Source organism: Sturnira hondurensis, unplaced genomic scaffold, assembly GCF_014824575.4.
Source record: "Sturnira hondurensis isolate 20B ecotype Veracruz unplaced genomic scaffold, ASM1482457v3 Scaffold0016284, whole genome shotgun sequence".
Classification (NCBI taxonomy): domain Eukaryota; kingdom Metazoa; phylum Chordata; class Mammalia; order Chiroptera; family Phyllostomidae; genus Sturnira; species Sturnira hondurensis.
In genome coordinates, this window is record NW_028088915.1 from 1,152,081 (window position 1) to 1,179,029 (window position 26,949).

General features: G+C 38.7%; 1 long non-coding RNA gene across 1 annotated transcript in view; it reads left to right on the forward strand.

Annotated features, from left to right (window-relative positions):
- The first annotated feature begins 4,119 nt into the window (after positions 1-4,119).
- Positions 4,120-26,949, forward strand: part of LOC119000815 (uncharacterized) — a 62,196-nt gene continuing 39,366 nt past the window's right edge. Inside the window, exon 1 of the long non-coding RNA XR_005069412.1 lies at positions 4,120-4,273. This is a non-coding gene — a long non-coding RNA (uncharacterized LOC119000815). The remainder of the gene's footprint in view (positions 4,274-26,949) is intronic.

The following is a 26,949-nucleotide window of genomic DNA, read 5'->3' on the forward strand; positions in this document are numbered from 1 at the left end:
GTAAATTAATGAATAAGACAAAAGTGAAACAACAAAGACCCATGTTCAAACTTCCCTTGTTTGTCAATGATGTGAGAAACTTCTTTACTCAGGTAATAGTTTTTCAATCCTGGCAGAATATCTGTTCAAGTCTTTGTCCTCTTTGTTCTGTAACAGCTACAGACAACAACACTTGTACATTTAATTCGTATCAGTGATTCTCAGGTGGAGAGAGATTTGGTTCCTCGGAAGACATTTGGTGGGTTCAGAGACATTTTTGGTGGTAAAACTGTAGAAGGGGTGTTACTGGCATCTAATGGGTAGAGTCAGGGACACCCCTGCCCTGCAAAATTATCTGGCTCGAGGTTGAAAAACCCTGGCCTATGTTATTAACATTTTCTCTATCACTTTTTAAAGTTTAGACAATCAGCAAAACAATAAGTCAAGTCCAGGTTTGCAGCATTTATCACTTTCTGTGGCACAAATATTCTCATTATGGCTGATTTCAAGCTGCCAGGAGGACATCCTCAGATGTGGAGTCTGCAGAAGATATGCAAGGGCCACATTATACAGTATTTCCACCACAAAGATGCAATAGTCATAGCTAACTCCAAGAGCACAAATAATAGTAAAATGTAGTAATATAATTAGTATAGGTTCTGTATATTTACTACCTGTGTTTATAATATAATATGTTTAATTGTAAATAAACATTTACCTTTTAATAATGACTATGCTGAACAGCTGACTCACAGCATCCTTAAAAATTTTGCAGTGGGATCTTGCAGGTCAGAATGAGCTGCTCTGGACCTGGCACGCCACTGACATGGCTCTTCACCACTCTCACACCCACATGTCATGTTTCCTGCGTATTGGAAAGACTGACCCAGTCCCAGTCCCAATTTCCTAGGGAGTGGGCTCTCGTTAGCCCAGATTGGGTAGGCCCCTGCCACAAAGTATAACCACACAGAACAGGCATGTGATTGGGGCTGGATCGAAGGGAGCCTGCCGCCTACCATTCAGAGATTGTTGACTGTCACTGGGAGTGGGTGGGCGCCCTGAAAGTCACCCACTACAGTGCTGCAGACACAAGCTTCGGCCTCTGCTCCTGGTTCATCAAGGCTCCATGGAGACTGAGTTTCTGACTCACCCAGTTTTTTTTCTCCCAGAGAGATTTCAAAATAATATATTCTTAAAGTGTGGCCTCTGGATGAATAGCAGCCACCTCACTTGGAAACTTGATGAAAAAGCAGACTCCAGGGCCCCACCCCCAAGCTCCTGAACGAGACAGATACTCCGGGGATCAGGGCCAGCTCCTGGGTTGCAAAAAGTCCTCCGTTATTCTGAAGATTGAGGCCACTGTATTAGATCATATAGGGTTTTTTTTTTCCCAAAAAAGAGAAGAAAATGAAAAGAAAAAAACCCAAGTTACATTGTATCCTTTGGGACAGCAACAAAACAAACCCAGACCATCTTGATTAAATCTGATATTTCTTCCAATCTCCAGAAATGACAAATAATCTCTTAGGATGAGTTACTCCAAAAGGAATAATTTCATCAATCATATATTCTTACTATTTCTTCTTTTAGAAAGTGACTGGTCTTTAATTTCTATGACTGCTTTATTATAGCTCATACATGCTACTAAATCATATTTATCTTACCTAATTTACCTTTTCAGGATCTATTTCTTGATTCTCAAGTTAGCTGGTAATATCCTAAAGGATAGGACTGTTTTTTCTATTGGGTTTAGGCCACAGAATCTAAGGTAAGTTAGAGCTCATAGAAAAAATTTAAATATTGATTGAATAAATTATAAAGATTTTAAAAAATATTCTTTGTCTAATCCTTTGCTTTCTCTTGCATTTAAAATTTATTATACACAATTTTTAAAGTAATTATACTGGAAAATATATGAAAATTTTAAATAATAATCTAATAAAACAAAATGACTGCTATTTGGATATTTTTCCAAATTACAGAATTTGTGCCAAATTATGGTATACAGAAGAAAATAAAAATTACCAATGGCACTACTGACAGATAACAACCCGATATTTTGATGTTTTCTTCCAATCATTTTTCTAAGTTTATATGATTTTCTTACCAATCGAGACTATATACTATACTTCTACTTTCATTAATTCTAACTAAATATTATATCATAAACACTCTCATGTCATTGAATATTTTTGAAACATGGTTTTTAATGTTTCACATTATTCAGTTCTATGTATGAACTATAACTTATTTAACCATTTTTCCATTTAGGGCATCTGGGTTGTTTGCAATATTTTACTTTATATTCTATTGTGATGGAAGAGGATGCATATTTTAAAAATGAACATATTCTCCCTTAGAGTCAGGATGGATTGGTTCTCTTGACTGTTTCTAAAGTCTCCCAGGCATCATTTTTCCCCTTCTGTATTGAAAAGTTATCTAATCAGTTTGCTTGTTCAAGTACTCTCTTCTCTTACATCTGCAACCTCACACCAAGATTTGAGAAGGTCTCAAACCAAGATGGTCTCAGACCATCTCATAGTCAAGATTTAGTGCGGATGTTTACATAAACATCAAAATCAATGACAGTCTGAAATTCAATAGGAGCCTGCTTATGTTTTCTCTGGTTTACACTAATTCTCTCCAATTTGGCCAGCTATACCTTTGCATTCTCTCTAATCTTTTCTTATTGTTACTATCTTTTGTGTAAACCTTTCAGGGTTTTGTGTTATAATCTCTAACCCCTAAATAAGGAACACTCTAATAAATTATATTTGCTTATTGAATTATAAGTGAGACTGAGGAAAGATACTGATGTAAGAATGTTGCCATGCTTATTAGTTTGAGGACCTTTTCTTTGTAAAATATCTTAAGTTTTCATAAGCCCCAAAGCGAATTTATTTCTGGAAAAAGTCAGATATGTTTTAGAGGCAGTATAACCAACACACACACATATACAATAAAAAAAGCTTCTTAAATGGAACTGAACAGTTCTGTATCATCTTTTATTTTGACAAACCATCTTACCTGTTACCAACTGACTGAATTGAATATTTCTTTCCTTTTGAGTGGGAAAAACAATGTCAAATATTGTTCAGTGATACTTAAGTAGATTTTTAAAAGATGATTCAATGGAATAGAAACAAAAATAAATGCATTGTAAACAGCTTTATTATCTTTTTAAAATTAAAATCTCTGATGTGATTTTTCTCCTCAGTTTATTCTTATTCAATTAGATTTAAAAAAAAGAATTTCAGAGTATGTCTCCAATCATGCCACTGAAAATCTTGATTGTTGAACACTGGACTGAAAAGATTATCTCAGCTTGGCATTGGTGTTCAATTATCACTAAGATACATAAGCAATCTAGAACTGAGAGAGGAAAAACAAATTTACTTCTGAAAAAGACCTAAATGTGTAAGACAAATTTACTTCTGAAAAAGACTTAAATGAGTATAGTTGCTTAAATTTACAGGTAGTTTAAAAGGCTAGCAATGAACACTGCCCTTTTACTTTACTTTTTTAATATTTTATTTGTTTATTTTTAGAGAGAGGGGAAGGGAAGGAGAAAGAGTGGGAGAGGAACATCGGTGTGTGGTTGCCTCTCACGTGACCTGGCCTGCAACCCAGGCAGGTGCCCTGACTGGGAATTGAACCCGTGACCCTTTGCTTCACAGGCCCACGCTCAATCCACTGAGCTACACCAGCCAGGGCCCTTTTACTTTATATTAATGAGATGGTTCATGTTTGTCTCACTCTCTATCTAGTACATTAATTTTGGCAAGCAGGTAGCTTCCAAAATTCTGATGTGAACTTCTAGTATAGCAAGTAAGGATCTGGCCTTATTTAACATAATTGAGGTGTTTTTGCGAGGAGGTTTTTGGACCTGAACTAGATTAGAAGGTACAAGGTATAATAACATCATTAAAAATAATGTATGTCGACTTCCACACAATTCAGAATATTCGCGTTTCTGTCCACTTCTCTTGTAGGGGGGAGTACAGGCGCACTGCCGGAGGGCGCCGCCAGAGGCCACGAATCCGCAGCGCCTTTGTCCACTACAGACGCGCTACAACGCTTTCCTCACGCTCACCTTAGCTTCCGCCGGAAGTGGCCGGTGTGGTCCTCGAGTATTTGGGTTCGCATTTTGTACTTAGTTCGAAGACCCTGTTTGGGTGAGGTTTGGCGGGGGAAGCCAGAGAGGGAAACGAGATTAAACCCGGGCAACGCGGGCATTCTGAAGTCGGAGATCCTCTGGAAGCGGCCGCTGGTGGAGGACCGGATCCTGTTGGCGGTGTCTAGTCCTGCGGTCGGGGGCGCGGGGGTGTGTGGGGGTCGGCGAGCGGGGAGGCTGAGAGCGAAGGGACTGGTACTGGGAGGACTCCGACGGTCCTGGGGCTTAGTGAGGTCCGCCCAGCGGCGCTACCCCAGAGCGGGCCCTCCCGGTCCACCCCTTGACACCTGAGGGCGGAAATTGAGTTGCGGGAAAATCCAAGAATTTGGCAGCATTTCCCCCGGCTGCCTGTTATGCCCTCGCAGTTTCCGTAACTGCCCATTATACTCACTCTCGTCTGTCGGTAGTCTTCGTAATTCTCCTGGATTCTGATTTTTCACGTCTGAGGCTTACTAAGGGTTTGTGTCCAACTGAAGCATAGAGGAAGGGCAGACTCAGAATTAGTTTTTAAATGACTTTAGTTCCTTCCCACTGGTAAATCTCAGTTTTTACTACATTCTCTTCCCTACTCCCTCCTTAGCGACCCCCCCCACCCCACCCCACACACACACACACAGAAAAGCCTGTTGGTCAGTCTTCACTGATAGGAAGGCTGAAACTGTTGGAGAGACATTGGAGAAAGGACAGAATTACGTGGTTTAGGAACTTAGTAAGTTGATCCTCACAACAGAAATTAACAAGGTAAGATGTCAGAACAAAGCTAGAAGAATATCACTGTACTACATAAAGTAGAATACTGAGGAGTTTGACGAAGTTTGACCAATTGCATTATTATAGGCAAAAATGAGAGAATTTTCTTTAAATTCTTAAAACACATATCCTAAACATTCAGTTCAGTGCATGTTGACAACTACATACAAGCTTGTAACCACTACCCTTGTGAAAATACAGGATAATAATATAGACTTTTCATCAACGAAGAAAGTTGCCCAGCCATTCCCGTATTTATCCTTCTCTATTCCTGGGCAGCCACCTTTTAAATTCTATCATCATACATTAATTTTGCTTCTTCTACTGTTTCTTATAGATGAAGTCATAGAGAGTAGGTGCCTGGCTTCTTTTGATTGGCATATTTTTAAGATTCATTCATGTTGTTGCAGATATCAGTAATTTGTTCCTTTTCATTGCAGATGATATTCAGACAGTCATGAATATACCACAATACGTTTTCAACTTTGGGCTGTTATGACTAAAACTGCTATGAACAATCCTATGCAAATCTTATTTTGAACTTATTCTTCATGGGTAAATATTTGGAAGTGGAAGTGGAATTGCTGAATAGTAAATGCATGCTTAACTTTGAAAGAAATGCCAATTTCCAGATGCCATTGGCATTTTTTATTACTCGTCTTAAGTTTTAGCCATTTTCTTGTATGTGTCCTAGTATCTCATTGTGGTTCTGTTCACATATCCATGATAACTAAAGCTTATGAGCATCTTTTTCATGGACTTACTGGTTATATCTTATTTGTGCAGTGTGTGTTAAAGTCTTTTTTCATGTTTTAATTGTGTTGTTTGTCTCTATTTTCAAGTTGTAGGAATTCTTCATGTATTCTGGATATAAATCCTTTGTTCGATACAGATATTTTATGACTGTTTTCTCCTAGTCTATGGCTTACCTATTCTCTTACTGGTGTTTGTTGAGGGGGAGAGTTTTAGATTTTGATGAAGTCTCCTTTATCAGCTTTTATTTTAATAGTTATTGCTTTTGTTTTTTTGCTTTAGAAACCTTTGCCTATCCCAAGGTCGTGAAGAGATACTGTTCTTTTTTTTTTTTAAGATTTAATTTATTTATTTATCTTTAGAGGGGAAGGGGAGAGGGAGAGAAACATCAATGTATGGTTGCCTTTTGTGCATCCCCTGCTGGTAGTTAGCCTGCAAGGAACCGGCCTGCAACCCAGGCATGTGCCCTGACTGGGAATCGAACGGCGACTGTCTGGTTCGCAGGCCCGCGCTCAATCCACTGAGCTATGCCAGCCAGGGAGATACTGTTCTTTTAAAAGCTTAATAGTTTTAGCTTTTACCTTCAGAGCTCTAATATAGTTTTATGGCTCAGCATGTGATTTGTTTTGGTAAATATTCTGTGGGATCTTAAAAAGAGTATGTTTTATGCTTTGGAGATTACAGTAGTGTTGTTAAGATATTCTGTGGCCTTATTAATTTATCTACTTGCTCTATCAGTTACTTAGAAACAGGTATGGTTATCTATGACTATATAATAAACCACCCAAAACTTAGTAGCCTAAAACAACTAATTATTTTAAAGTTTTTAGAGTATTTTTGGTTATCACAACTATAACAAATCATTCTGAACCCCAGTGACTTAAGATAATTCTTATTTCTCACAGTTCTGTGATTTCTTTGAGCTAAGATGGGCAGTGTTTGGCGTGGGATCTTGCAGGTAATTGCAGTCAGGTGAATGGCTAAGGTCATCTGAAGGCTCCACTACACCAGTCTTTTAACTTAGCATAGTGCCTTGAAGGTTCATCCATGTTGAAGCATGTGTCAGATTTTTCTTCCTTTTTAAGGCTGAAGTATATTTCATTGTTTGTGTGAACTCCATTTTGTTTATTCATTCATTCTCAGTGGATGTTGGGGTTGTTTCTACCTTTTGTCTATTGTGAATAAATATCTGTTTTAGAGTCTCTCTTTTCTTTTGTATGTATACCCATAAGTAGAATTGCTGAATCATTTGATAATTCTGTTTAACTTTTTCCCAAAAAGCATAAATTATTTTAGAAAAATTTTCTTCCTTTGTATTATTAATGTTAACGGCAATTTATTTTTCTTTATTTTTAGTCCTAACACTTTCTTAACCTAAATTCTTGGAAAAAGTGGTTTTTATTTTTGTACTATTTTATTTTACCAAAATTTATTTCTCTTCTATATCCTCAGTCATTTTCCTTATTAAAAGATAGAATAAAATACTGCTGTGAACTATTGTTTTTATCTCATTGAATTTGTATACTACTAATGTTTCATTATTTGAAATTTTTTCTAGCTTTTTATATTAATTTATTACAACCTACTCTATCCTAATCTTGTTCAAGTCTTTATCAAATCGTAGAAAATTTCTTACTTGCACATTTTAAAACTTCAAGTATAATTGACATATTAGTTTCAGGTATGTAGCACAATGATTTGATATTTGTATATATTGCAAAATAATCACCACAGTAAGGGTAATTAACATCCATCACTATACGTAGTTACAGTTTTTCTTATGATGATAACTTTTAAGAGCTACTCCCTTAGCAACTTTCAGATATGCACTATAGTATTATTAACTGTAGTCACCATGCTGTACATCACATCCTCATGATTTGTTTATTTTCTAACTAGAACAGACTATTTTAAGTTGATAACAACTTAAGTTTGAACATGTTCTACTTTGCCCAGCCCCATGTTTTATGTTTTTGATGTCACGTTTTACTTATTTTTGTAGTGTATTGTGTATTCTTTAACTAATTACTCTAGTTATAATTATTTTTACTATTTTTGTCTTATAAGTGATTAACTCACCACCTTTATATTTACCTTTACCAGTGAGATTCATATGTTCATATTGTTTTCTTGTTACTAATTATTGCCCTTTATCTTCAGCTTAAAAAGGTCCCTTTAGCATTTCTTGTAAGGCCAGGCTAGTGGTGATGGACTCTGTTAGCGTTTGTTTGTCTGGAAAACTCTTCATCACTCCAATTCTGAATTATAATTTTGCCAGGTAGAGTTTTCTTGGTTGGAACTTTTTTCTTTCTTTTCAGTACTTTGAATATATTGTACCACTGCCTTGTGGCCCACAAAATTTCTGTTGAAAAATCTACTGATTGTCTTATTTGGGTTTCATTGTATGTAACAGGTTTTTCTGTTGTTCCTTTTAAGAACCTCTCCTTTTCTTTACCTTAGACATTTTAATTATAATGTGTTGTATGGATATGTTTAACTTCAGGGTATTGCTAACATTTGAGGTAGCTCCACCACTTTATATTTCTGGCAGTGCCCAAGGGTTCCATTTCTCCACATCCTAGCCGCCACTTGTTATTCTCTGGGGGTGGGGGGTTGTATTTGTTTTGTTTTGCTAATAGCCATCTGAATGGGTATGAAGTAATATTTCATTGTGGCTTTGAATTTTATGTCCCATGTCCCCACTTACTAATGATGTTGAGCATCTTTCATTTGCTTATTGCACATTTTTATGTCTTATATTCGGGTCCTTTGTCCATTTTTAATCATGTTGGTTGTTTTTTGTTGTTAAGTTGTAGGAGTTTCTGTGTATTCTGGATATCAATCTTTATCATACATAGTTTACAATTTTTTTCTTCCTTTTCATGGTTTATATTTTTACTCTATTGATAGTGTCTTTGATGCACAAACATTTTTAATTTTTATGCAGTCCCACTTATTTTTGTTGTTGATTTTGCCTGTGCTTTTGGTATTGTATACAAGAAAACATTAGAAAATCTAATGTCATGAAGCTTTCCCCTGTGTTTTCTTCTAAAAGTTTTATATTTTTAGCTCTTACATTTAGGTCTTTGAGTCCTTTTGAGTGAATTTTTGAATATGCTATAATATAAGGGTCCAGCTTTAAGGCTTCCATTTTTATTAAATGGTCACAAACTGGGTATGAATAGGATGTGGAATTTACTAGTGTTAGAAATGTAGTGATAGCTGTAGATATAGATGAGACACTCATTTTATACTGTTGACATTGATAAATGTTTTGGGAGTTCAGAATAGTGTTTATGTGGTTCTCAGCAATGGCAGTTCTATCATTTAGTTGTCATTTTGATGTTTGATACTTGTTTTAAGTTTGATGGTTCCTGAGGAAGCAAGAACAGTGTTTACCCATTCTGCCATCTTGACTGGTAGTCTGAGATGAATTGTACTTATTCGTAAAAGATCAAGTGAAACATCACTGAAATTTCATGCTAGGTGTAATTTTTCACCTTTCTCAGGAATTGAGGAATGATCTGAAAGCGGCTTTGGATTAGATGAATCAGTGAACCCACTTCAGTGAACTTTGTGGGTGATCAAGAACCTAGAGAGGCAGACACACAGAATGATTTGAACGTTCATGAAGAAAACACTACAACTGAAAGTTAGAGGTAATTGCTATACCCATCTTACCTCATTCCACATCATACTTTTCATTCCCTGGAGCAAATGGTTGAGTTCATCCAATTGCTCAGTTAGAGCACACTGTTTACAAAGGCCCTTCTCTCATTTCATGCTTTCATTTGTTCCCTCCTTTTTTCACTCTCCACTCGCATTTCCCTACTTCCTGCCCTCAAAAGTAGGCATTCTAATATGTTTGTCGTGCATTGTTTTGTTGGTGGTCTTCTAAAACCAGGAGTGTTTTGTGTGTGTGTTTTTAATTTACATAAATGGCATTGTACTGTGAAATTCTTCATTCTGTTTTTTACTTCTTTTATACTTTGAACTGTTTTTAATATCTATCCTTGATTCCTAATGTACATCTAAACCTTTGTTTTTAATCGCTAATAGTTCATACCCTGCCTTTTACCTTTGTTCCCTCCTAATGACAGACAACTAGGTTGCTCCTGGCTTCCTCTTACCACAAACATCTTTGTGATGAATAATCTTGTACATCACCCCTCCAGACTCAGGAGTGGGATTGCTGGGTATATTTAATTTAACTTGTCTAAGTACTGCTAGTTGCTCTCCAGATGGCTGTACTAGTCTGTCCCAGACTGGTACCGTCCCTACCAATGAGGTGTGTCTCACATCCTTAATCCCTGTCAACACTGGGCAATCTTGTGCTTTCTAATTTTTACCAGTGTGTTAAATATGGAATGATATATGCAATCTGAATTAATGTTGAATTATTCAAATATCTAGCGTGAGCAAACAGTAAGGTTTAATTTAAAGTTCTTAATGCTGAATAAAATGTAAACTGTTTTCTTTTTTCTTTCATCCTTGGTTCTTGCACATCGTAGTTGAGGAGGATATCCTTTTAATTGAACCCCTTCTCCCTATCCCAGCATCTGTCTATAAATTTCATTAGATAATTGGTATGAGCAACAAATTCTGGGCTTTTGTTCCCCCTTTTCTTTAACAGCTTTAGTGAGAAATTCACATGCCGTACAATTTACCAATTTAAAGTGTACAAGTCAATAATTTTTTAGAATTCATGGAGTAGTACAGTTATCACAATCCACTTTTGGAACAGTTTTGTTCTCCCAAAAAGAAATCCCATGTGCATTAGCAGTAACTCACTCCCCCTACGCCTTCTTCTGTATTTTGAATCATAAAAATAACATGCTTTTGCAATTTAAGTGGCAAATTTATGGGGTTTTGTTTAATTATCTAAAAATTCCATCAGGTTTTTAAATAGACATTGAATCTGTGTAATAAGCCATGGTTAGACTGGTGTTGCAAATGTATCTAGTTGTTGCTCTGTACTAATGAGCAGGAATATTATTTTTCTTCAGGCATTGGGGTAGTCTTTAGGGAAAAGTGATGATCATAAAGACATGGACATCATCACCAAATTCCTTAAGGTATGTGCTTTTAAGCTAAGTGAGGAGAACATTTGGGTTGGTTAATAACTGTTTTTATAGTTTTGGATTGTCAAGGGTTAAAAACTGGGAAGGGAAAGCTCAATAAACATTTCTGGCATGTGCATTATGATTTGCTCTGCACTTGGATATAGAAGTTAATCAAAGGCAGCATATATTTATGTTTTTCTGGCACTTTTTTAAAAAGTTGACTTATTAGATAAACACAGAATTGAATTACAGCAGTGGAATAAACATGAAGTTTGGGGAGTTCTACATTTTTTAAAACAGACTCTACAAAGTAGTGCGCTGACGGGAGAGTTCTAAAAGCTTTTATGAGGGGTAATGACAGTAAGGAAAGGAAGACATTAGCAGTGAAAAACGCAAACACATCAGTAACCTTTCAGAGACTGTTCATTTTCCCAGTTCTACAGACAGCTTATTCTTGCTATGATAGGTTCATTCCATCTCTCTTTGCAGCATTTCTGTCTTTAGTGAATAGTTTTCATAGAGTGTGTACAAATCCCAGATTTATTTCAGCATTTATTTACAAACTATTTGTTTTCAGACCATGAGATTTAAATACAGTCAACACTTTTACTTGCATTTACAGTTTAAGTATAGCATATCAGTCGTCCAGATTCTCAATCTGATGAAGAAATGATAAGGAACTAGGTAGGGCATGGGAACTAGTTATGAACTGAAGATTTCCCTTAGAGTGACAGCCTCTCCTTATACAGGATTGCGCAGGGAATGCCCCTGGAGGGGTGGGAGTGTGTTCTCCTCAGCCTTCCCTGTTTATCTGTATCTAGAAGGATGTTCTTTGCACAGGTAAACCCAAGGGGCACTGCAGCAGTTTGTAGTTTTCTGGAGTGGGGTGAGGAGAGGTTATGGATCATTGTTCCTTTTTTCTTTCCATTTCCTTTAGTTAGGCTTTTCAGTGGGAATTTTTAATTGAATTATTTCTCTTACTGAAAAAGTAGAAAGTCAAAATTGTTGGGGGCCACTTTCCTTGCAAGTCCCCCTGTGTGCCACAGATGAGAGTAAATGTGACATATTGTGATCTGCTTGGGGAGGAGGGGTGGCCAGTTTCCCAAAGGAAAAAGGCCTTGAGCAGTGGCCAGTTTCTCAGGTGAAGAAGGTGCTGAGCCCCTTCCTCCAAGGGCTTTTATTGGGTTGTAATATACAGGAATACAGGGTGGCAAGGATCAAACAGTAGATAACATTTCAAAGAAATCTGAGGGCTTAGTCTGAGTCAGTCTTTCAGGAACAGAGTTTTAGTTTCTTTCCTGCTGGAACCCTTAACGTATGAATGAAAGCACTCTTAGCAGAGCAGATTTCACAGGTTTATCAGGAAGTCTTTGTGATGCCAGATTTTTCCCCAGGACTCACTCTAGCAAGGCAAGGAGCTGCACCCCTCCCCATCAGATATTCATGCCTAAGGGGATTAGAGCCAGGAAGCACTTCTCCCAGAGAACATGGAGACTCAGGCTACGTCAAAGCTGGGGGGCGAGAGTCCATTGCCCCCTCTTCGTTGCAGCCCCCCGAGTCCTTCCATGAAGGCCTCCCAAGTGATCCAGTCTGGCTTAGGTTGCCCCCCACTGTGAGGGGTCTTACCCATCATTGACTTCTGACCAAGCTTTAGGGGTAGGGAGAGGAAACTGAGGCAGCATTTGCTACCAGAGACAAGCTTTGTCTCCTGCAGCTCACATTCCACAGAGGTCACTTGTTCATCCTTAGCCTCAGGGGGTAGAGTTACAATTCCTAGAACCAGGCAGAGCGGTCCACAACACAGAATACTACAAAAAATGTACTTGGGGGATTGATTAAATATCACACTACATATGGTATTATGGCTGATAATCTAGTAGGGGTGAATTTTATGTAATAGAAAACCTCTATGAAATAGTTATATAATACAGTAATTCTTTTTTAGGGGAAAGTGGATTATCTTTGAGCTAGGAATATATATAGAATAGGGAAATTAGTGAATTACCAAAGGTGCTACTTTAAAACATACATGACAGAGTGAGGAGGTATAATTCATTAATTAAATATTGGTGGATGATACTGTAATCAGTTGAGAAATTTACTCTTTTTTTTGTAATATATTTTTTTATTTTGCCCTTACAGTTGTCCCATTCCCCTCTTCATTCCCCTGTACCCTGCAAACCCCTTCCCACCCACATTCCCCCCTTTAGTTTATGTCCATGTGTCATAAGTTCTTTAAATTCTACATTTCCCACACTACTCTTGCCCTCCCCCTGTCTATTTTCTCCCCACCATCTATGCTACTTATTCTCTATACTACCTTCTCCCCACTTTCCTCCTCCCACTCCCCTGTTGCTAACCTTCCATGTGATCTCCATTTCTGTGACTCTGCTTCTGATCTAGCTGTCTGCTTAGTTTGCTTTTGTTTTAGGTGTGGTTGTTAATAACTGTGAGTTTGCTGTCCTTTCACTGTTAATATTTTTTATCTTCTTTTTCTTAGATAAGTCCCTTTAACATTTCATATAATAAAGGCTTGGTGATGATGAACTCCTTGAACTTGACCTTATTTGAGAAGCACTTTATCTGTCCTTCCATTCTAAATGCAAGCTTTGCTGGATACAGCAATCTTGGATGTAGGTCCTTGCCTTTCATGACTTGGAATACTTTTTTTCCAGCCCCTTCTTGCCTGTAAGGTCTCTTTTGAGAAATCAGCTGACAGTCTGATTGGGAACTCCTTTGTAGGTGACTGTCTCTTGCTGCTTCTAGAATTCTCTCCTTCATTTTAATCTTGGCTAATGTAATTATGATGTGCCTTGGTGTGTACCTCCTGGGGTCCAACTTCTTTGGGACTCTCTGAGCTTCCTGGACTTCCTGGAAGTCTATTTCCTTTGCCAGTTTGGGGAAGTTCTCCTTTATTATTTGTTCAAATAAGTTTTCTTTTTGTTGCTCGTCCTCTTCCCCTTCTGGTACCCCTATAATTCAGATGTTGGAACATTTGAAGATGTCCTGGAGGTTCCTAAGCCTCTCCTCATTTTTTTGAATTCTTGTTTCTTCATTCTTTTCTGTTTGGTTGTTTCTGTCTTCCTTCTGGTCCACTCCATTGATTTGAGTCCCAGTTTCCTTCCCATCACTGTTGGTTCTCTGTGCATTTTCCTTCATCTCACTTAGTGTAACCTTCATTTTTTCATCTAATATGTGACCAAAATCAGCCAGTTCTGTGAGCATTCTGATCAGCAGTGTCTTGAACTGTGCATCTGATAGGTTGGTTATCTCTTGGTCAAGTAGAAGTATTGGCTCTAGGGCTTTGATTTGTTCTTCTGTTTGAGCTATAATTTTTAGGTCAGGTTGTGCTTTTACATATGAGGGGCAGGGCCTTATGTGTTCCCCAGGGCGGGGCAACCCAGTCACTGGATTGTGGTGCTGTATGTGGGGCAAGGTCAGAGAGGGAACAGTGGAGCTTGCTCTGCTCTCTCTTGGATTTCAGTGCCCTCTGCCGCTTCCGACAAGCAAATTGGGCCCTTCTGGTGCGGGTTCCGGGTGGGTGGGCTTGTGTACATTCTAGGACCCTGTGGGTCTCTCCAATGAACTCTCCTGTGAGGCTGGGAGCCTCTCCCAGCATCTTTTCAGTAGGTGCTTTTAGGCTTTATTCTCCATTGCTGGGGCCCTGGGTTGTGCGGTCTGTCTGGCTGCCCGTTTTTGTCTGGTTTATCTGCGCACAAATGTGAGTGTGGTCAGTCAACTGCCTTGCATGCCTCACTGGGTCTGCTCGTTTCCTTCTGCACCCAGGGTCTGCTAGCTGCGCACTGCCTGTGTGAGCTTTTTCCTGCTGTGACCCCTCTCCACTAGCTGCCAACTCCACCCCTCTTACCCATCTGGATGAATGGTTGTTGGACTTCTGTACAATTCATTTTTCTGTCTTTTCTGGTTGTGTTTTTGTTTCTAAATCTTTGTTGTCCTTAATTTTGGTTGTGCAAGGAGGCACAGTGTTTCCACCTACGCCTCCATCTTGGCCGGAAGTGGAGTCAGAAATTTACTCCTAAAGGATGATAGCATACTTTTTTGTGCTTTAGTGAACTTTTAAACTTGTTCAACCACTGGGTGGCATTGTAGTCTAAATTTACCCATTCTCTCTTCAGTTCCTTCTTTGTGTTTGGGCTGAAGAATTAAAGGCCAGAGAAGATTTTTGAAAAGCGCAGTGTGCAGGGTAAACTGAACAGTGCTATGCAGAAACAGACAGTCCTGTCGCAGACGTTTTTCCAGAAAGTTACGGAAAAGGCTGAGGTTTCTCAAAAAATGATTTATTAACTGATTTTTTAAAAAACAATATATAAAATCAGAATAAATGTAATAACTACACACAGTAACTTCCAAAATTCACTAAGCTTTTTCTTCTCTAGAATTTTCCTGCCGATATTAAAGAACCCATAATAGATATTATTAAATTCACGTCACAGAATATTTGAAGCTATGTTACCATGCTGTCCATTGGAACTATGGTTATGAGTGTCTCTAGGTTGTATACATAATACGTTCATTTAGTGTGGGAGTGTTTTACATAGGAGATTTAAGAATAAATGTGAAATGAATTAGCAGTAAAAAAAAAACCCTCCTGTTTATGTGTTGTCAGTATTCAGTATTAAGACTTTCAGACCACAGTGTAGTATTTGTTAGTTATCTTTAAAGTAAGTGTAAAGATTCTTCACATCATGAACTGGATATAGACAATGTTCATTTCATGAGTGGGACTGAATCAAAATTTGCAGATTGTTGGTTACAACCTGGAAGAAATTTTTCCACAGAAACAATGTTGTGGAGATACAAATACGTGCTATTCATAATATAGCTAAAGGGTTGTACTAGTGATATAGTGGAATCTGACCACCCTTTGTACTTGTTTCTATGAGAATGTGTTCCATGGCAGCCTGCCAGTGCTCACCTCTCCCATTTCAGGACCGCAGCAGTCGCAGACCCCTTGTTGGGGAAGACTTGCCCCTGGCTCCCTCCTGAATGGGCCCTGGGGGGCAGTGGCGTGGGGAAAGAGCTCTGGTGCCCACACTCGGCTGGGGTAGAGTTTAGAAAGGGGGGAGTGGGGGGCTGTCAGTTGGTGGAGCAGAAGGAGAAGAGAAGGGCCTGGTGCACCGGTGGTGGAGACGGGAAATGGGACGATGCTTGGCAGCCGTAAGCTGGGGGTGAGGAGCGGGGCTTCTGGTGGCTGTGCCTCCCGTGAGAGTGGTGGTGGAGAGTATCGGTGCAGCGGTTCCCGTGCAGCGGTTCCCGGTCAGTAGGCAGGGCCCCGACAGAAGGGCGGGAACGCCATTGCTTCTCCCTGTGCTCTGCATGTCTGTGCTCAGAAGGGGCCGCTGGCCTTCCTGGGGGACTGGGTGGGCTCCTTGATCAGAGCTTCTTGCTGATGAGGCTAAAGTATTGTTTTTACTCCCTCTGTATGGGAACCAGTTAAGTTTCTTTTCTTTTCTTTTCTTTTCTTTTCTTTTTTTAAGAGGGAGAGAGATGTTGATTTGTTGTTCCACTTAGTTGTGCGTTTATTGGTTGATTCTTGTGTGTGCCCGGACCAGGGATCGAACACAGTCTTGCCTTGTCAGGATGACACACTAACTGACTGAACTATCCAGCCAGGGCCAAAAGCCAGTTAGTTTTATCAAAGAAAATGGCTTTTGCTTTATGGATATAAACTATATTTTTGGATAGTTTCTGTTAGTTGCATGCTGCTTACCAAGGACAGCATTGAAATGGATGGATAAGGCCCCCATCACTGCAAACGAATTTAGACCACCTGCCTTTCCTCTTGTTATGTTTCTCATTCTCATTTATGAGAATCAGGTGAAAGTTTATGTTGTCTAAACTGCAGAAAGAACCAAGAAACTTTAATAATGTATTTGGATAGTTTTATTTGGAAATTTAGGGAAACTAATATGGGGGATTTTATCATTTAATATCCAGAGTTAAAGTTTACACATGGGAATCAGTGATAAAAATGTGTATATACCATTTTAAAATTAAGCTTTGGAAAAAATGAGTAGAACAAATTTAATTTTCTTTTTAGAGTAGAAACGATAGTTCAGTTAACCTATTTGTAGTACCTGATTTTTAAAAAATCAATTCTACATATTAATCACTTAAGTGTTTGATTTTTTAAATTAAATTCTCTTTAATTTAGAGAGGCCTGGCTATACACAAGCTTCTCTAAAACCCTCGGGGTCTTTTAGAATTTCCTTACTTTCTATTTTGATTTTCTTCTTTTCCTTGCTCACAGGTCTCCAGGCTTGGTCTAGAAAAAGCTATCTGTCTTCATTGGTTTCTGTCTTTATGTTTTATAGCTTTTACAATAATTTAAGGTTGTAGGCAGGTGGGAGATTTGTGGGCCAAAGTAAAGCGATCCCACGCTTTAGCTGATTCAAGGGCCGGTATTCATTCTCTGTTTACACCCCTGCCGTGGGCCTATGTGTAGCCCCAGCGTGCAGAGGCCCCGCTGCTGTCAGAGGTCTGACTGCTGTGCAGGGAGTGGCACCTTTTCAGGTTGGACTGTGAGGAGCTAGTCAGCCTGTGTTCTGTGTGACCACCTGTGGGGAAGACCAGGTGGAAAGGGGATCCAAACTGGAGTGTTCCGTCAGTACATCAGATTACCTGCCTGGTGATTCCAGATCAAAATGCAGTGATATTCCATGCACAAAGGCTGCTGGGGAATGTTTGTCTTTTTACTCACAAGGTTAACTTTGATTTCAGTTTTTCCATGGACATTTGTGGTCTGGGCAGGGCAGTCAGTCATCCCATATTTTAACTCCTTTTGTTTGAATAAGAGGAATGGTAATATTTTCATCATGCTTAAGAGATGGCCGAAAAGTCATAAAAAGCTGTGAAATATTTGAAATAAAAATTTGGACCAACACAATATTTCTGCTCTTCTGATTTCTTCCGAGTCTTTCCTTTTAGACTAACGATGCATATCTTCAGATGGCCTTTGGAATGCCCCTTGACACACTGCTGTCACTGTGGTTTATATCTGTGCCGAACTGGTAGGGAAGAGATGTTCTCCAAGTTATGTCGCACATGTTTTCAGCTATTCTCAACGTTTTTCATTTCACTGCACACATATACTAATTACTAAAATTCTGCAGCACACCAAAAAATGTATTACATTTTTTTTTCAATCTGACCAAAAAAATAGGTATAACTTTGATTCATTCAAACTGGGTGGTGATCATTGTGTTGATTATTGTGTTGGCTGTTGTCATTTTTCTAAAATTTATTCATTGATTATTTTCTGGGGTGTGGGGAGAGAAACATTGATTTTTTTGTTCCACTTGTTTATGCATTCATTGGTTGCTTCTTGGGTGTGCCCTATCTGGAGATCGAAGCCTCAATCTTAGTGTATTGGAATGATGCTCTAACCAACTGAGCTATCTTGACCTGGCTAGCTGTTGTCATTTTTTTAATTTGACAATCTTAAGAAAAAAGAGGTCAATGCCCCTGACTAAATGGGGTAGTACATGTTTTAAAACTTGAAGCACACCAATAGAAAAATCACTGTTTTAAATGATGAAACACAGCAGAAATATAATCAAGTAAGCAGTTTGGAGAGAAAAACTTATCTGGAGGTTAACATTCTCCAATTCCAAACTAAATTTTGAGAGCAAAAGAGTTCATCACAAATAAGACAGCATGATAGGATGCAAGTCCACTCCTTATAAGTACTTCTGCTTAAAACATCTTCACCGAATAAAATAAAAAATTATTCAGCTTCATATAAGATGCAAGAAAGTGTGATGGGTTGTGTTTTACTTATGTTAGCACTGAAATAAAACTATTGTGTTTACTTTGGTAGTTTAGTGAAAAGCAGCAAATTCAGAGTACTTTGCAGTAAATTTCATTTTGTTACTTTTAAGGTAGATTTAACATCTAGGATAAAAGGTATGAATAATTACAATTTGGCTTTAATGAATGTAATTTTTTTCATCCTCACCTAAGGATGCTTATTGATTTTAGAGAGAGGGGAAGGGAGGAAGAGAGAGAGGGAGAGAAACATCAATATGCTCATGCTTATTGATTTTAGAGAGAGGGGAAGGGAGGAAGAGAGAGAGGGAGAGAAACATCAATTGGTTGCCTTTTGCATGCCACCAAGTAGGGAACCAAACCCACAACACAGTTATGTACCCCAACCGGGAATTGAATCTGTGAGCTTTTGGTTATAGGATGACATTCCACCCAATTGACCCACACCAGCCAGGGCTAATGAATATAATTTTAAGTGATATATAACAACACTTCTCTACACAAATAAGTGTATTGGTTAAATTTTTCTTCTTGGAAAAAAATCAACTATATATTCTTAGCTTTTGCCAGATTGTCAAGAATCCCAGGCTGTGGCTGTGTAATGACTTTTGCTGGATGCTAATTCTAAAGCTTGAAGATGATACTCCACAGTTGACTTAAAATTTAAATTCACTTAAAATGCATAAAGTGCTTTCAGATTTTGTGCCAAAGAACAATCATTACCATATTCATGAATCATCTTTTGTTTATATTTCAATTCCAAGGGGTAGATAATTAATTTATGTTAAGCTTTATGCTTTATTTACATATATTAGCATTTTAAAAAGTCATTTCAACCGGAATCCCTGATGTGAACTGTAGAATTTATAGCGTTTACATATACTTAGGGAAATTTTAGGATATTTCCATTTTATTAATAACTACCAGTGACTGTATTGAAGGCATAAAGCTTTTAGTTGGGAAAAAGAAGAAAGATGTTTGGCTTTAACAGTAGAAAACCATTTCCATTGATTAAATTTGTTGAGTGTGTTCAGCTCTACTCTGGTCAAAGCTACAGTATGAAAAGAGTTCATATAATTAAGTAAATTATCTTAATTAAAGAGCATTTCTTTTTTAAATAATGGTACTTGCCCATAAACTGATTTTTTAAAAAGTGTACCTCATGTTTATTTCTAAAGCTTTCTGGTTTGTATTGGAAACTATGTAGTGATCTGTCCTTCAGTTGTTTGTCCTTTTTACCTGTACCTTCTGGACAGTGTAAGCACAGAGTGAAGTGGCTCAGTGTTGTTGCAGTCACTGTAGCTCATTGTTACTTTAAAGAAATATGGTTCCAAAGTTGCTCCATCTTTTTTTTTTTTTGGTATGAGCAGCCAAAATCTTGATATTTTTTAAAGTGCACACTATATTTTTAAAATATTAGTACCAATTTTTTAAAAGTTGACATTGTATAAGGCCAAATAAAATCACAATTTGTGATTTATGTACAGCTCAAGGCAAAAGAATGCTGCCATTCCTATGTTAGTTTTATGACATTTTTGGTTATAGTCAACTGAGTGATTTACTGATCTTTGAATCTCCTTGTTAGTTTGGTGTTAGGTGAGGTTGACTTGAACTATCCTAGAAAAGGGACAGTTTAAAGATGTTACTTGAAGTTTTAAGTCTGGTGTTGGCAAACCTTTTCTCAAAGGATCATAGGCCTCTGTCACAGCTGCTTACCCCTGTAGCTGTCATGTGGACACCGCCTGTGGCTGTGTCCCCTAACACCTCCTTTATAACCGAGGCTGGTGGCCTGTGGCCATACTTTGCTGACCCCTGGGAAATGCATAAACCTGAATCTTTTCTATGTTAATGATATTTGCTGTGGCAGTAATTGCAAGTCATTTAATGGGGTAATTGTTTCTTTTTAAATTGACATAGAACATACCAAGAAGCAATGTAGTATGTGAAGTGCTTACACATTGAGTTTAATTGTTAAGCTCATTGATTCTTGATATGTGTAATATGTATCAACATGTAAAACAAGAACTAAATGTAGAACATTTCTAGCAGCACCCCAGAAGTTTCCTTCATGCCTTTTCCCAGCCCAAATCTTCCCTCCCATCAGAGATAACCATTATTCTGACTTGTGTCGTTACTGGTTAATTTTGCTTGTTCTTGGACATCATTTTAATGGAATCTTGCAGTGTGTAGAATAATTTTTTAGGAATACTGGTGAGAAATATCTGTTTTATGAAATATGGTAGGAAACAATTCAAGGTGTTATTTAACTATACTATAATTTCAACCTTGGGATTTATGCAAACCTCTATAGAATTTAAACTGTGGAATTTGTTTGAAGTGTTTACTTTCTCAAAAAAATTAAACACACCACGGGGATGTTTAATTAAAACAAATTTTTAGAAATTTTCTCACTGTACAGGTCAAAGAAAAGTTGTGTAGCTTATTAGGTAGCCTCAAATCTAAGGACGAGATTTAAATTGATGGTAGTAAGTTTAAGGGCTTTGTTCTGCCAAATACAGATGTAGCTTTTGGCCCAGATATGGGCACAAAGCTTCTTTTATACAGATTATAGGAAGCTCTTGGTTATTTAGAGACTTTATAATTCAATCATTTCAAGACATCTCTTGAAAAGGTTTGCATCTTTGAGTATTCTTTACTGATTGGTAAAGAAAAGGACAAAACAGTGAAATTGACCTCAAATGGCCATTTGCCTCTCCACATGACCCTCTCCACCCTTCTTTCCTTTGTCCCATTTCCCAGAAGCCCAGCTTTATGAACAACAGGGATAGGTTCCCTCTGTCCCTCTGTCACAACTGGGACAGGCAGTGAGAGGGGCTGGCAGTGAGAGGGGCTGGAAGGCATTTTGTAGGTGGGAGAATGAGTTTGGGGTATCCATTTCCCTGGGTTCCTGCCTGTGGAGTCATCATGCTTGCACTCTCTGCCCAAGCCATATCTTCTCTCAGTGCCTGTGTCCATATAGTTATCCTCTGGGTTTCAGTACAAGTGGACAAAAAGAGGCCTCGTTAACTTGACAGCTCAGGGGAGGCCTGCATGGCAGCCTTACAAACTCGGAGATCTAAGGTAACCACAGATGGGCTGAAATTAAAACTTATTAACTAAAAGCAATTTATGACAGGTAGTCATGTCCTAGGCTAAGATCTTCCCTGACAGAAGTCAGCCTTTACTTGAAGCCTGTCTGTGATCTTTTTGTACCCACAATAACATACCTTTGGAATGTCAAAGTAATTTCCTTTTTTCCAGACCCCTCAAAGCACTGGCACTGCACCAGAGGGAGACCACAAATCCCTTAATTGTGTTGATTGTTGACTGTTAACTGTTTACCCTGCACAGCTGGGCCCTCCTGTCCTTCTCCCACTCTGGTATAAATCAGGTTTACTTTCTGAGGGGTCCACATCTCTCAGGAAGGGGTGATGTTATAGCAGAGCAGGAGACTTCAGTGCAAGTCTATGTGCTGATCCTGAGGCTTCCAGTTCCTGTTCTCCACCGGCTGCTCTGATGCTGACAGCGGGCTTTTAACCCTAGTCAGGAAATTGGAACTTGGTCTCCATGAACTGATCCAGGAGAAAAGACCTACAATCACTGCCACTTAGTATTACCCAGTGACAAAACTGGCTTGCTGCCCTAGTGTTCGAAGATGAAGTTCCACTGATGAGGCCTGCCCATTCAGGGGGTCTCCTTTAGCTGTTCAGTGTCCTGCTCAGCAAAATGAATGTTCATCTGAGACCCTCAGAAATTTAAAGAAAGTTGTATGACTTCTTGATACAGTTTGGTCATTTACCCCTTCTCAGATAATGATTTGCAAACATTTTATCTCATTTGAATAGTAGGCTGCCTTTTTATTTTGTTGATGGTTTCCTTTGCTGTCAGCAACTTTTTAGTTTGATATAGTCCCACTCATTTCTGCTTTTGTTGCCTGTATTTTTGGTGTCAAATCCAAGAAAATCACAAGACCAATGTCAAGAAGTTTACTGCCTATCTGAGACAGTGTCAATCCTGTTCCCCCATCCCTAGCTAACAATGCCTCCCACAATCCTCACTGGACAATTTGTCACTCATTTTTAACATGTGATCACTTCCACCTTTGGTAGTGCTAGTCCCTCTGATATGATTCTTCCAACCTCCCTTCTCTTATTGGCCAATTCCCACTGATCCTTCAAGGCCAGCTCAGGGGCCATGGTCCCTTGTGCCTGTGGAACCTTTCTGTGTGCCCTAGCTCAATGAACTTCTCCCATCACTGGGCTCTTACATGCACAGATCTTTGTTCCCGCATCCATCTCTCTCAGCATGGTGACAATCTGCTTATGTTCTCTATTTCTTCTCCATTTGAGTCCTTCAAAATACGGAGTACATTCCACTCACTTTTAAGTCTCTTGCTAGTTAGTGCTAGCACATGAAGATATTCAGTAAACATTTGCTCTGGCTGTGTATTTGAAATTATAAACTAGAAAGGTGTTACATGCACCCTTTGCCTCACTCTACCATTTTCCCCCCTCCCATTTATGAGAGTATTGCAGATAGCAATCTAGAAATAATGTCCTGACCTTGCTATTGTGATATAAGGTCTAAAAATGAAGGTCTAATATTATATATGCCTTGACATCTGGAGAAAACTGGGAGACCTCCAGTGGCCTAACCACAAATTCCCTTTCCCTCTCTGCTCCAGAGGGTATGTCCCCTAGCCAAACAACCCTTTAGCAAATAGACCAGGCATCACTCCTGCTTATCCCAGAGTAGTGGGTTTCAGTTCCCTGCCAGCCCTCAGAATGCAAACAAGCCAGTCACACCCTCCCATAAAAACCAGGAGTCACCCTATTCTTTTGATTCTACAAAGAAGCCTGCCCACCCCCCAGCTACTGGTGGTTCATTCTGTCTCATGTAGTGTGCAGTGTACTCCCCTTGGCTGAGTATAGGTGACTCATAAACTGCTGTCAGTCTCACTTGTTGAGTGTCAGGTGTTGTGTGTCTAGTCATCCCCATAACTCTAGAGCAGGAATCCCTCTCTCACCCACGGCATGACTAGGAGGCAATTACAACCACCATCAGTTCCAGAGGAAAAACAATGGTGGTGAGAAGTGGGAAGCAGGCTGTCAGGAATGTATGTAAAAGACCTGGAAGCCTTGGTTTATTTTCCTCATGAGTTCCATGTCATGCTGGGTTCTTGAGTTTCTAAGGTAGAACTGGTAGTACATGGTTCCACATGTTATTGGGGAAAAACCCCACCTAAATGTGTGTGTACCTGAGTAAAGGCTATCAGGGTTATGAATACTACTACATGAGTAGTTCAGATATTTTAAACATGGCAGCTATGGAGTAGAATTGTAACATCTAAAAAGTTCTTTAGTTGAGAATGTCTGGCCTAAACTGAGCTAAGTTTTATAGGATTGCTGAAGTTAAAACTAAGAGAGCCTCGGGCTGATTCCCTTATATGCTCTGTTGTTTTGCTCTCTTTAACCCAAGTTAAACCAAGGGGAATCCAAACAAGAATGGATATTTTTTGGCTTGAATTATTTCCATAAATGCATCAATTTCCACCTGACATTAGGGTTAAGCCAGGAGAGTGACTCTGTAAGTACGTTTTAAATTTGTGAAAGAATAGATTCCTCTCAATCAGCAGTTTTGAGACAGAAACCACAACTTCAAGATGCAAATCGTGTCCTCTCATTTAATAAATTGCTTACTATTTAAACATAAAATGTTTAAGATATAGGTATTAGAAAAATGGTGAAATAACAACAACCCAAAACAAAATGAAGAAAAACCCAAGCTTCAGAAATCTGTCACAGTTGTGTTCTCTTAAACAAACTTCCCTTACTGATCATATTTTAGTGTTTTGGTAAATAATTTCAAAAGTGACTGTGTGTGAGCAAAAAGTTCAGATTCCAGCTACAGTTCAAGTCCATAGGTTTCTGGGTAATTGCTGGAAATCAGCACAAAACATTTCAGCCCACATTACTCTGCCCTCTCACAGATATTTTGTAAAAGATTTCATTAATTTTTTTAGAGAGAAGGGAAGGGAAGGGTAGAGGGAAACATCAATGCAAGAGAGAAACATCAGTCGGTTGCCTCTCCCATGCACCCCCCAACTGGGAACCGAACCTGCAACACTGGCATGTGCCCTCACCAGGAATCAAACCGGTGACCCTTTGCTTTGTGGGATGCTAACTAACTGAGCCACCCTGGTCAGGGTGTAGATTTTTTTTAAATGTTCTTTGGCATCCAGAGGAGTTGAATACATCTGATAAATGTCTGAGACACTTTGGACATGGATCAAAGTCATTTTTTTCTGAGTAAAGACATTATACTAAAAATTGAGAATGAACTGTATTCACATTTTCAAATTCCCTAAATGTTCTAACATTTGCATATTGCTATGGGTAGCAATACTATTATTTATTATTTCAGTTCTGTTTTACTGTCTAAAAGCTAGCAATAATTCTTAGCTGAAAATGGGTTTATTAATTTAGTAAAGCTTAAGGAGATGATAATGTTTCAATAGTCACATATCTCTCCTTGTCCTTTTCTACCAGTACCCTTTTAGGAAACCCAAAGGTTTCTGAACACTGTAGACACTGAACACTGTAGACAACAGGTGGCTATGGCATAGCTGCTCTTCTGTTTTTTCCCTCACAGTGTTCAATTCTACTTATAAATATTGCTCCATTTACCTCTATTACAGATGCTGACTTATAGGAACTTGTTGGTAGTCTCTCAGAACTAGGATCAGAGTACATGCCCACTGGAGTCCCCTGGAAATTTCTAGAGTACAAAGGGATATCATGGTCCAGCCCTTATTCTCAGACATGCTTACATCTAAGTGAGTCTCAGTGGGATTCAGGCCCAGGGCATCCTTTTCCCCTGTCTTGAAGGATGTGGGAGAGGTGACAGGAAGACTGTAGTCAGGGTTCCTGAGTTTGGGTTCCAATCCTGGTTTTGTCACTAACAGTATCCTTTGGCAACTTCCTGTTTTGGGCCCCACTTTCCTTATTAGTAAAATGGAGACACTGAACCAGATGACTTTTATAGTTTCTATCAGATGAAAGGTTTCATGTATAGATTATTTTTGAAGATGGTCATTCCAATTTCCTACCCTTTTTTGTATAATTTGCCTAATTATAATATATATATATATATATATATATATATATATATATATATATATCTGTGCATATACCACCATAATCAAGGTGCAGAACATTTCTGTCATCCCAAAAAGTTCCCTCATGTCCTTTCATCAGTTCCCACCCTCCAGCCCTGGACAATCTGCTTCCTGTCCCTCAAGATTAGTTTGTCTTTTATAGAATTTCATATAAAGAGGATCGTACGAAATGTACTCTTTTCTGACAGGCTTCTTCCACGAATCATAACCATATCCCTTTTGCAGTGTGCCTGTACCATTCTTCCCTTAAGAGTTGAATCTGTTTCCCAATGTCTTGAATCCATCCATGCTTGTTAGGCCTCTGACTTGCTTTGACCAACAGAGTAGTAAACAGTCAAGAGACCCTGCTCTGGATCCAGTTGAGGCACCCCAGTCAAGATAACCTGGAGCAGAGTAGAGCCCTCCTCACTGAGCCCTGCCTGAATTCCTGACCCAGAGAATCATGAGCAAATAAAATGGTCTTTCTTTAAAGCACAAAATTTGGGGATGACTTGCAACAGCAGTAATTAATGCAAACGATTAACTTTCTCTAAGGTCCAACAGGATTTCTTGCAGTAGTGAAGTATATAAATGTTTTACCTTAAATTTTCCTACTACTTTTTCTTTTTTTTTAATTGCAGTATAATCGACATATGTTTAAGGTTTACATGGTTCAGTATTTGCATATATTGTGAAATAATCACATTAAGTCTAACATCTGTCACTAGATGTTATGTCTTGACATTACAGAGAGATCAGTTTTCCTTATGTCATGTGGTTTTTGGTTTTGTGCTTCTCTCACAATGCTTTTAAATGATGTGCCATATTTGTTTTTTATTCACTGAGTCAGTAGATAGTTTACAAAACCCCAGGTACTTTGCCAGACACTGTGCTAGGTTCCCCAGGACAAACAAACAACTCAGAGCTCTCATGGGTTTTCTGTCAAGTGGGCAGAAAAGCCAATAACTAAACATATAAAATATGCAACAGTATAAGACTATGAGAAGAAATAAACGAGGAATATGGGAGATTAGCAGTCACAAGCTCTAAACCCAAACTTTACCTGGAACTATAAAAAAATAACTGCCCTCTTTTCTGTCATAGCAGGTTGTTACATATTTAAACAATAGATGCTTTCTCGGCACATTGCAAGACACTTTCTCAAGTTCAGTGGCCTCCCACCTTCTCTGACCGGGCACTTTCTTTAGATACTCATAAAAATTCCAGAATCATTGGGATCCCCAGAAACGTTACCCACGCGCCCCACCCCCCAGCCCTATCCTTCC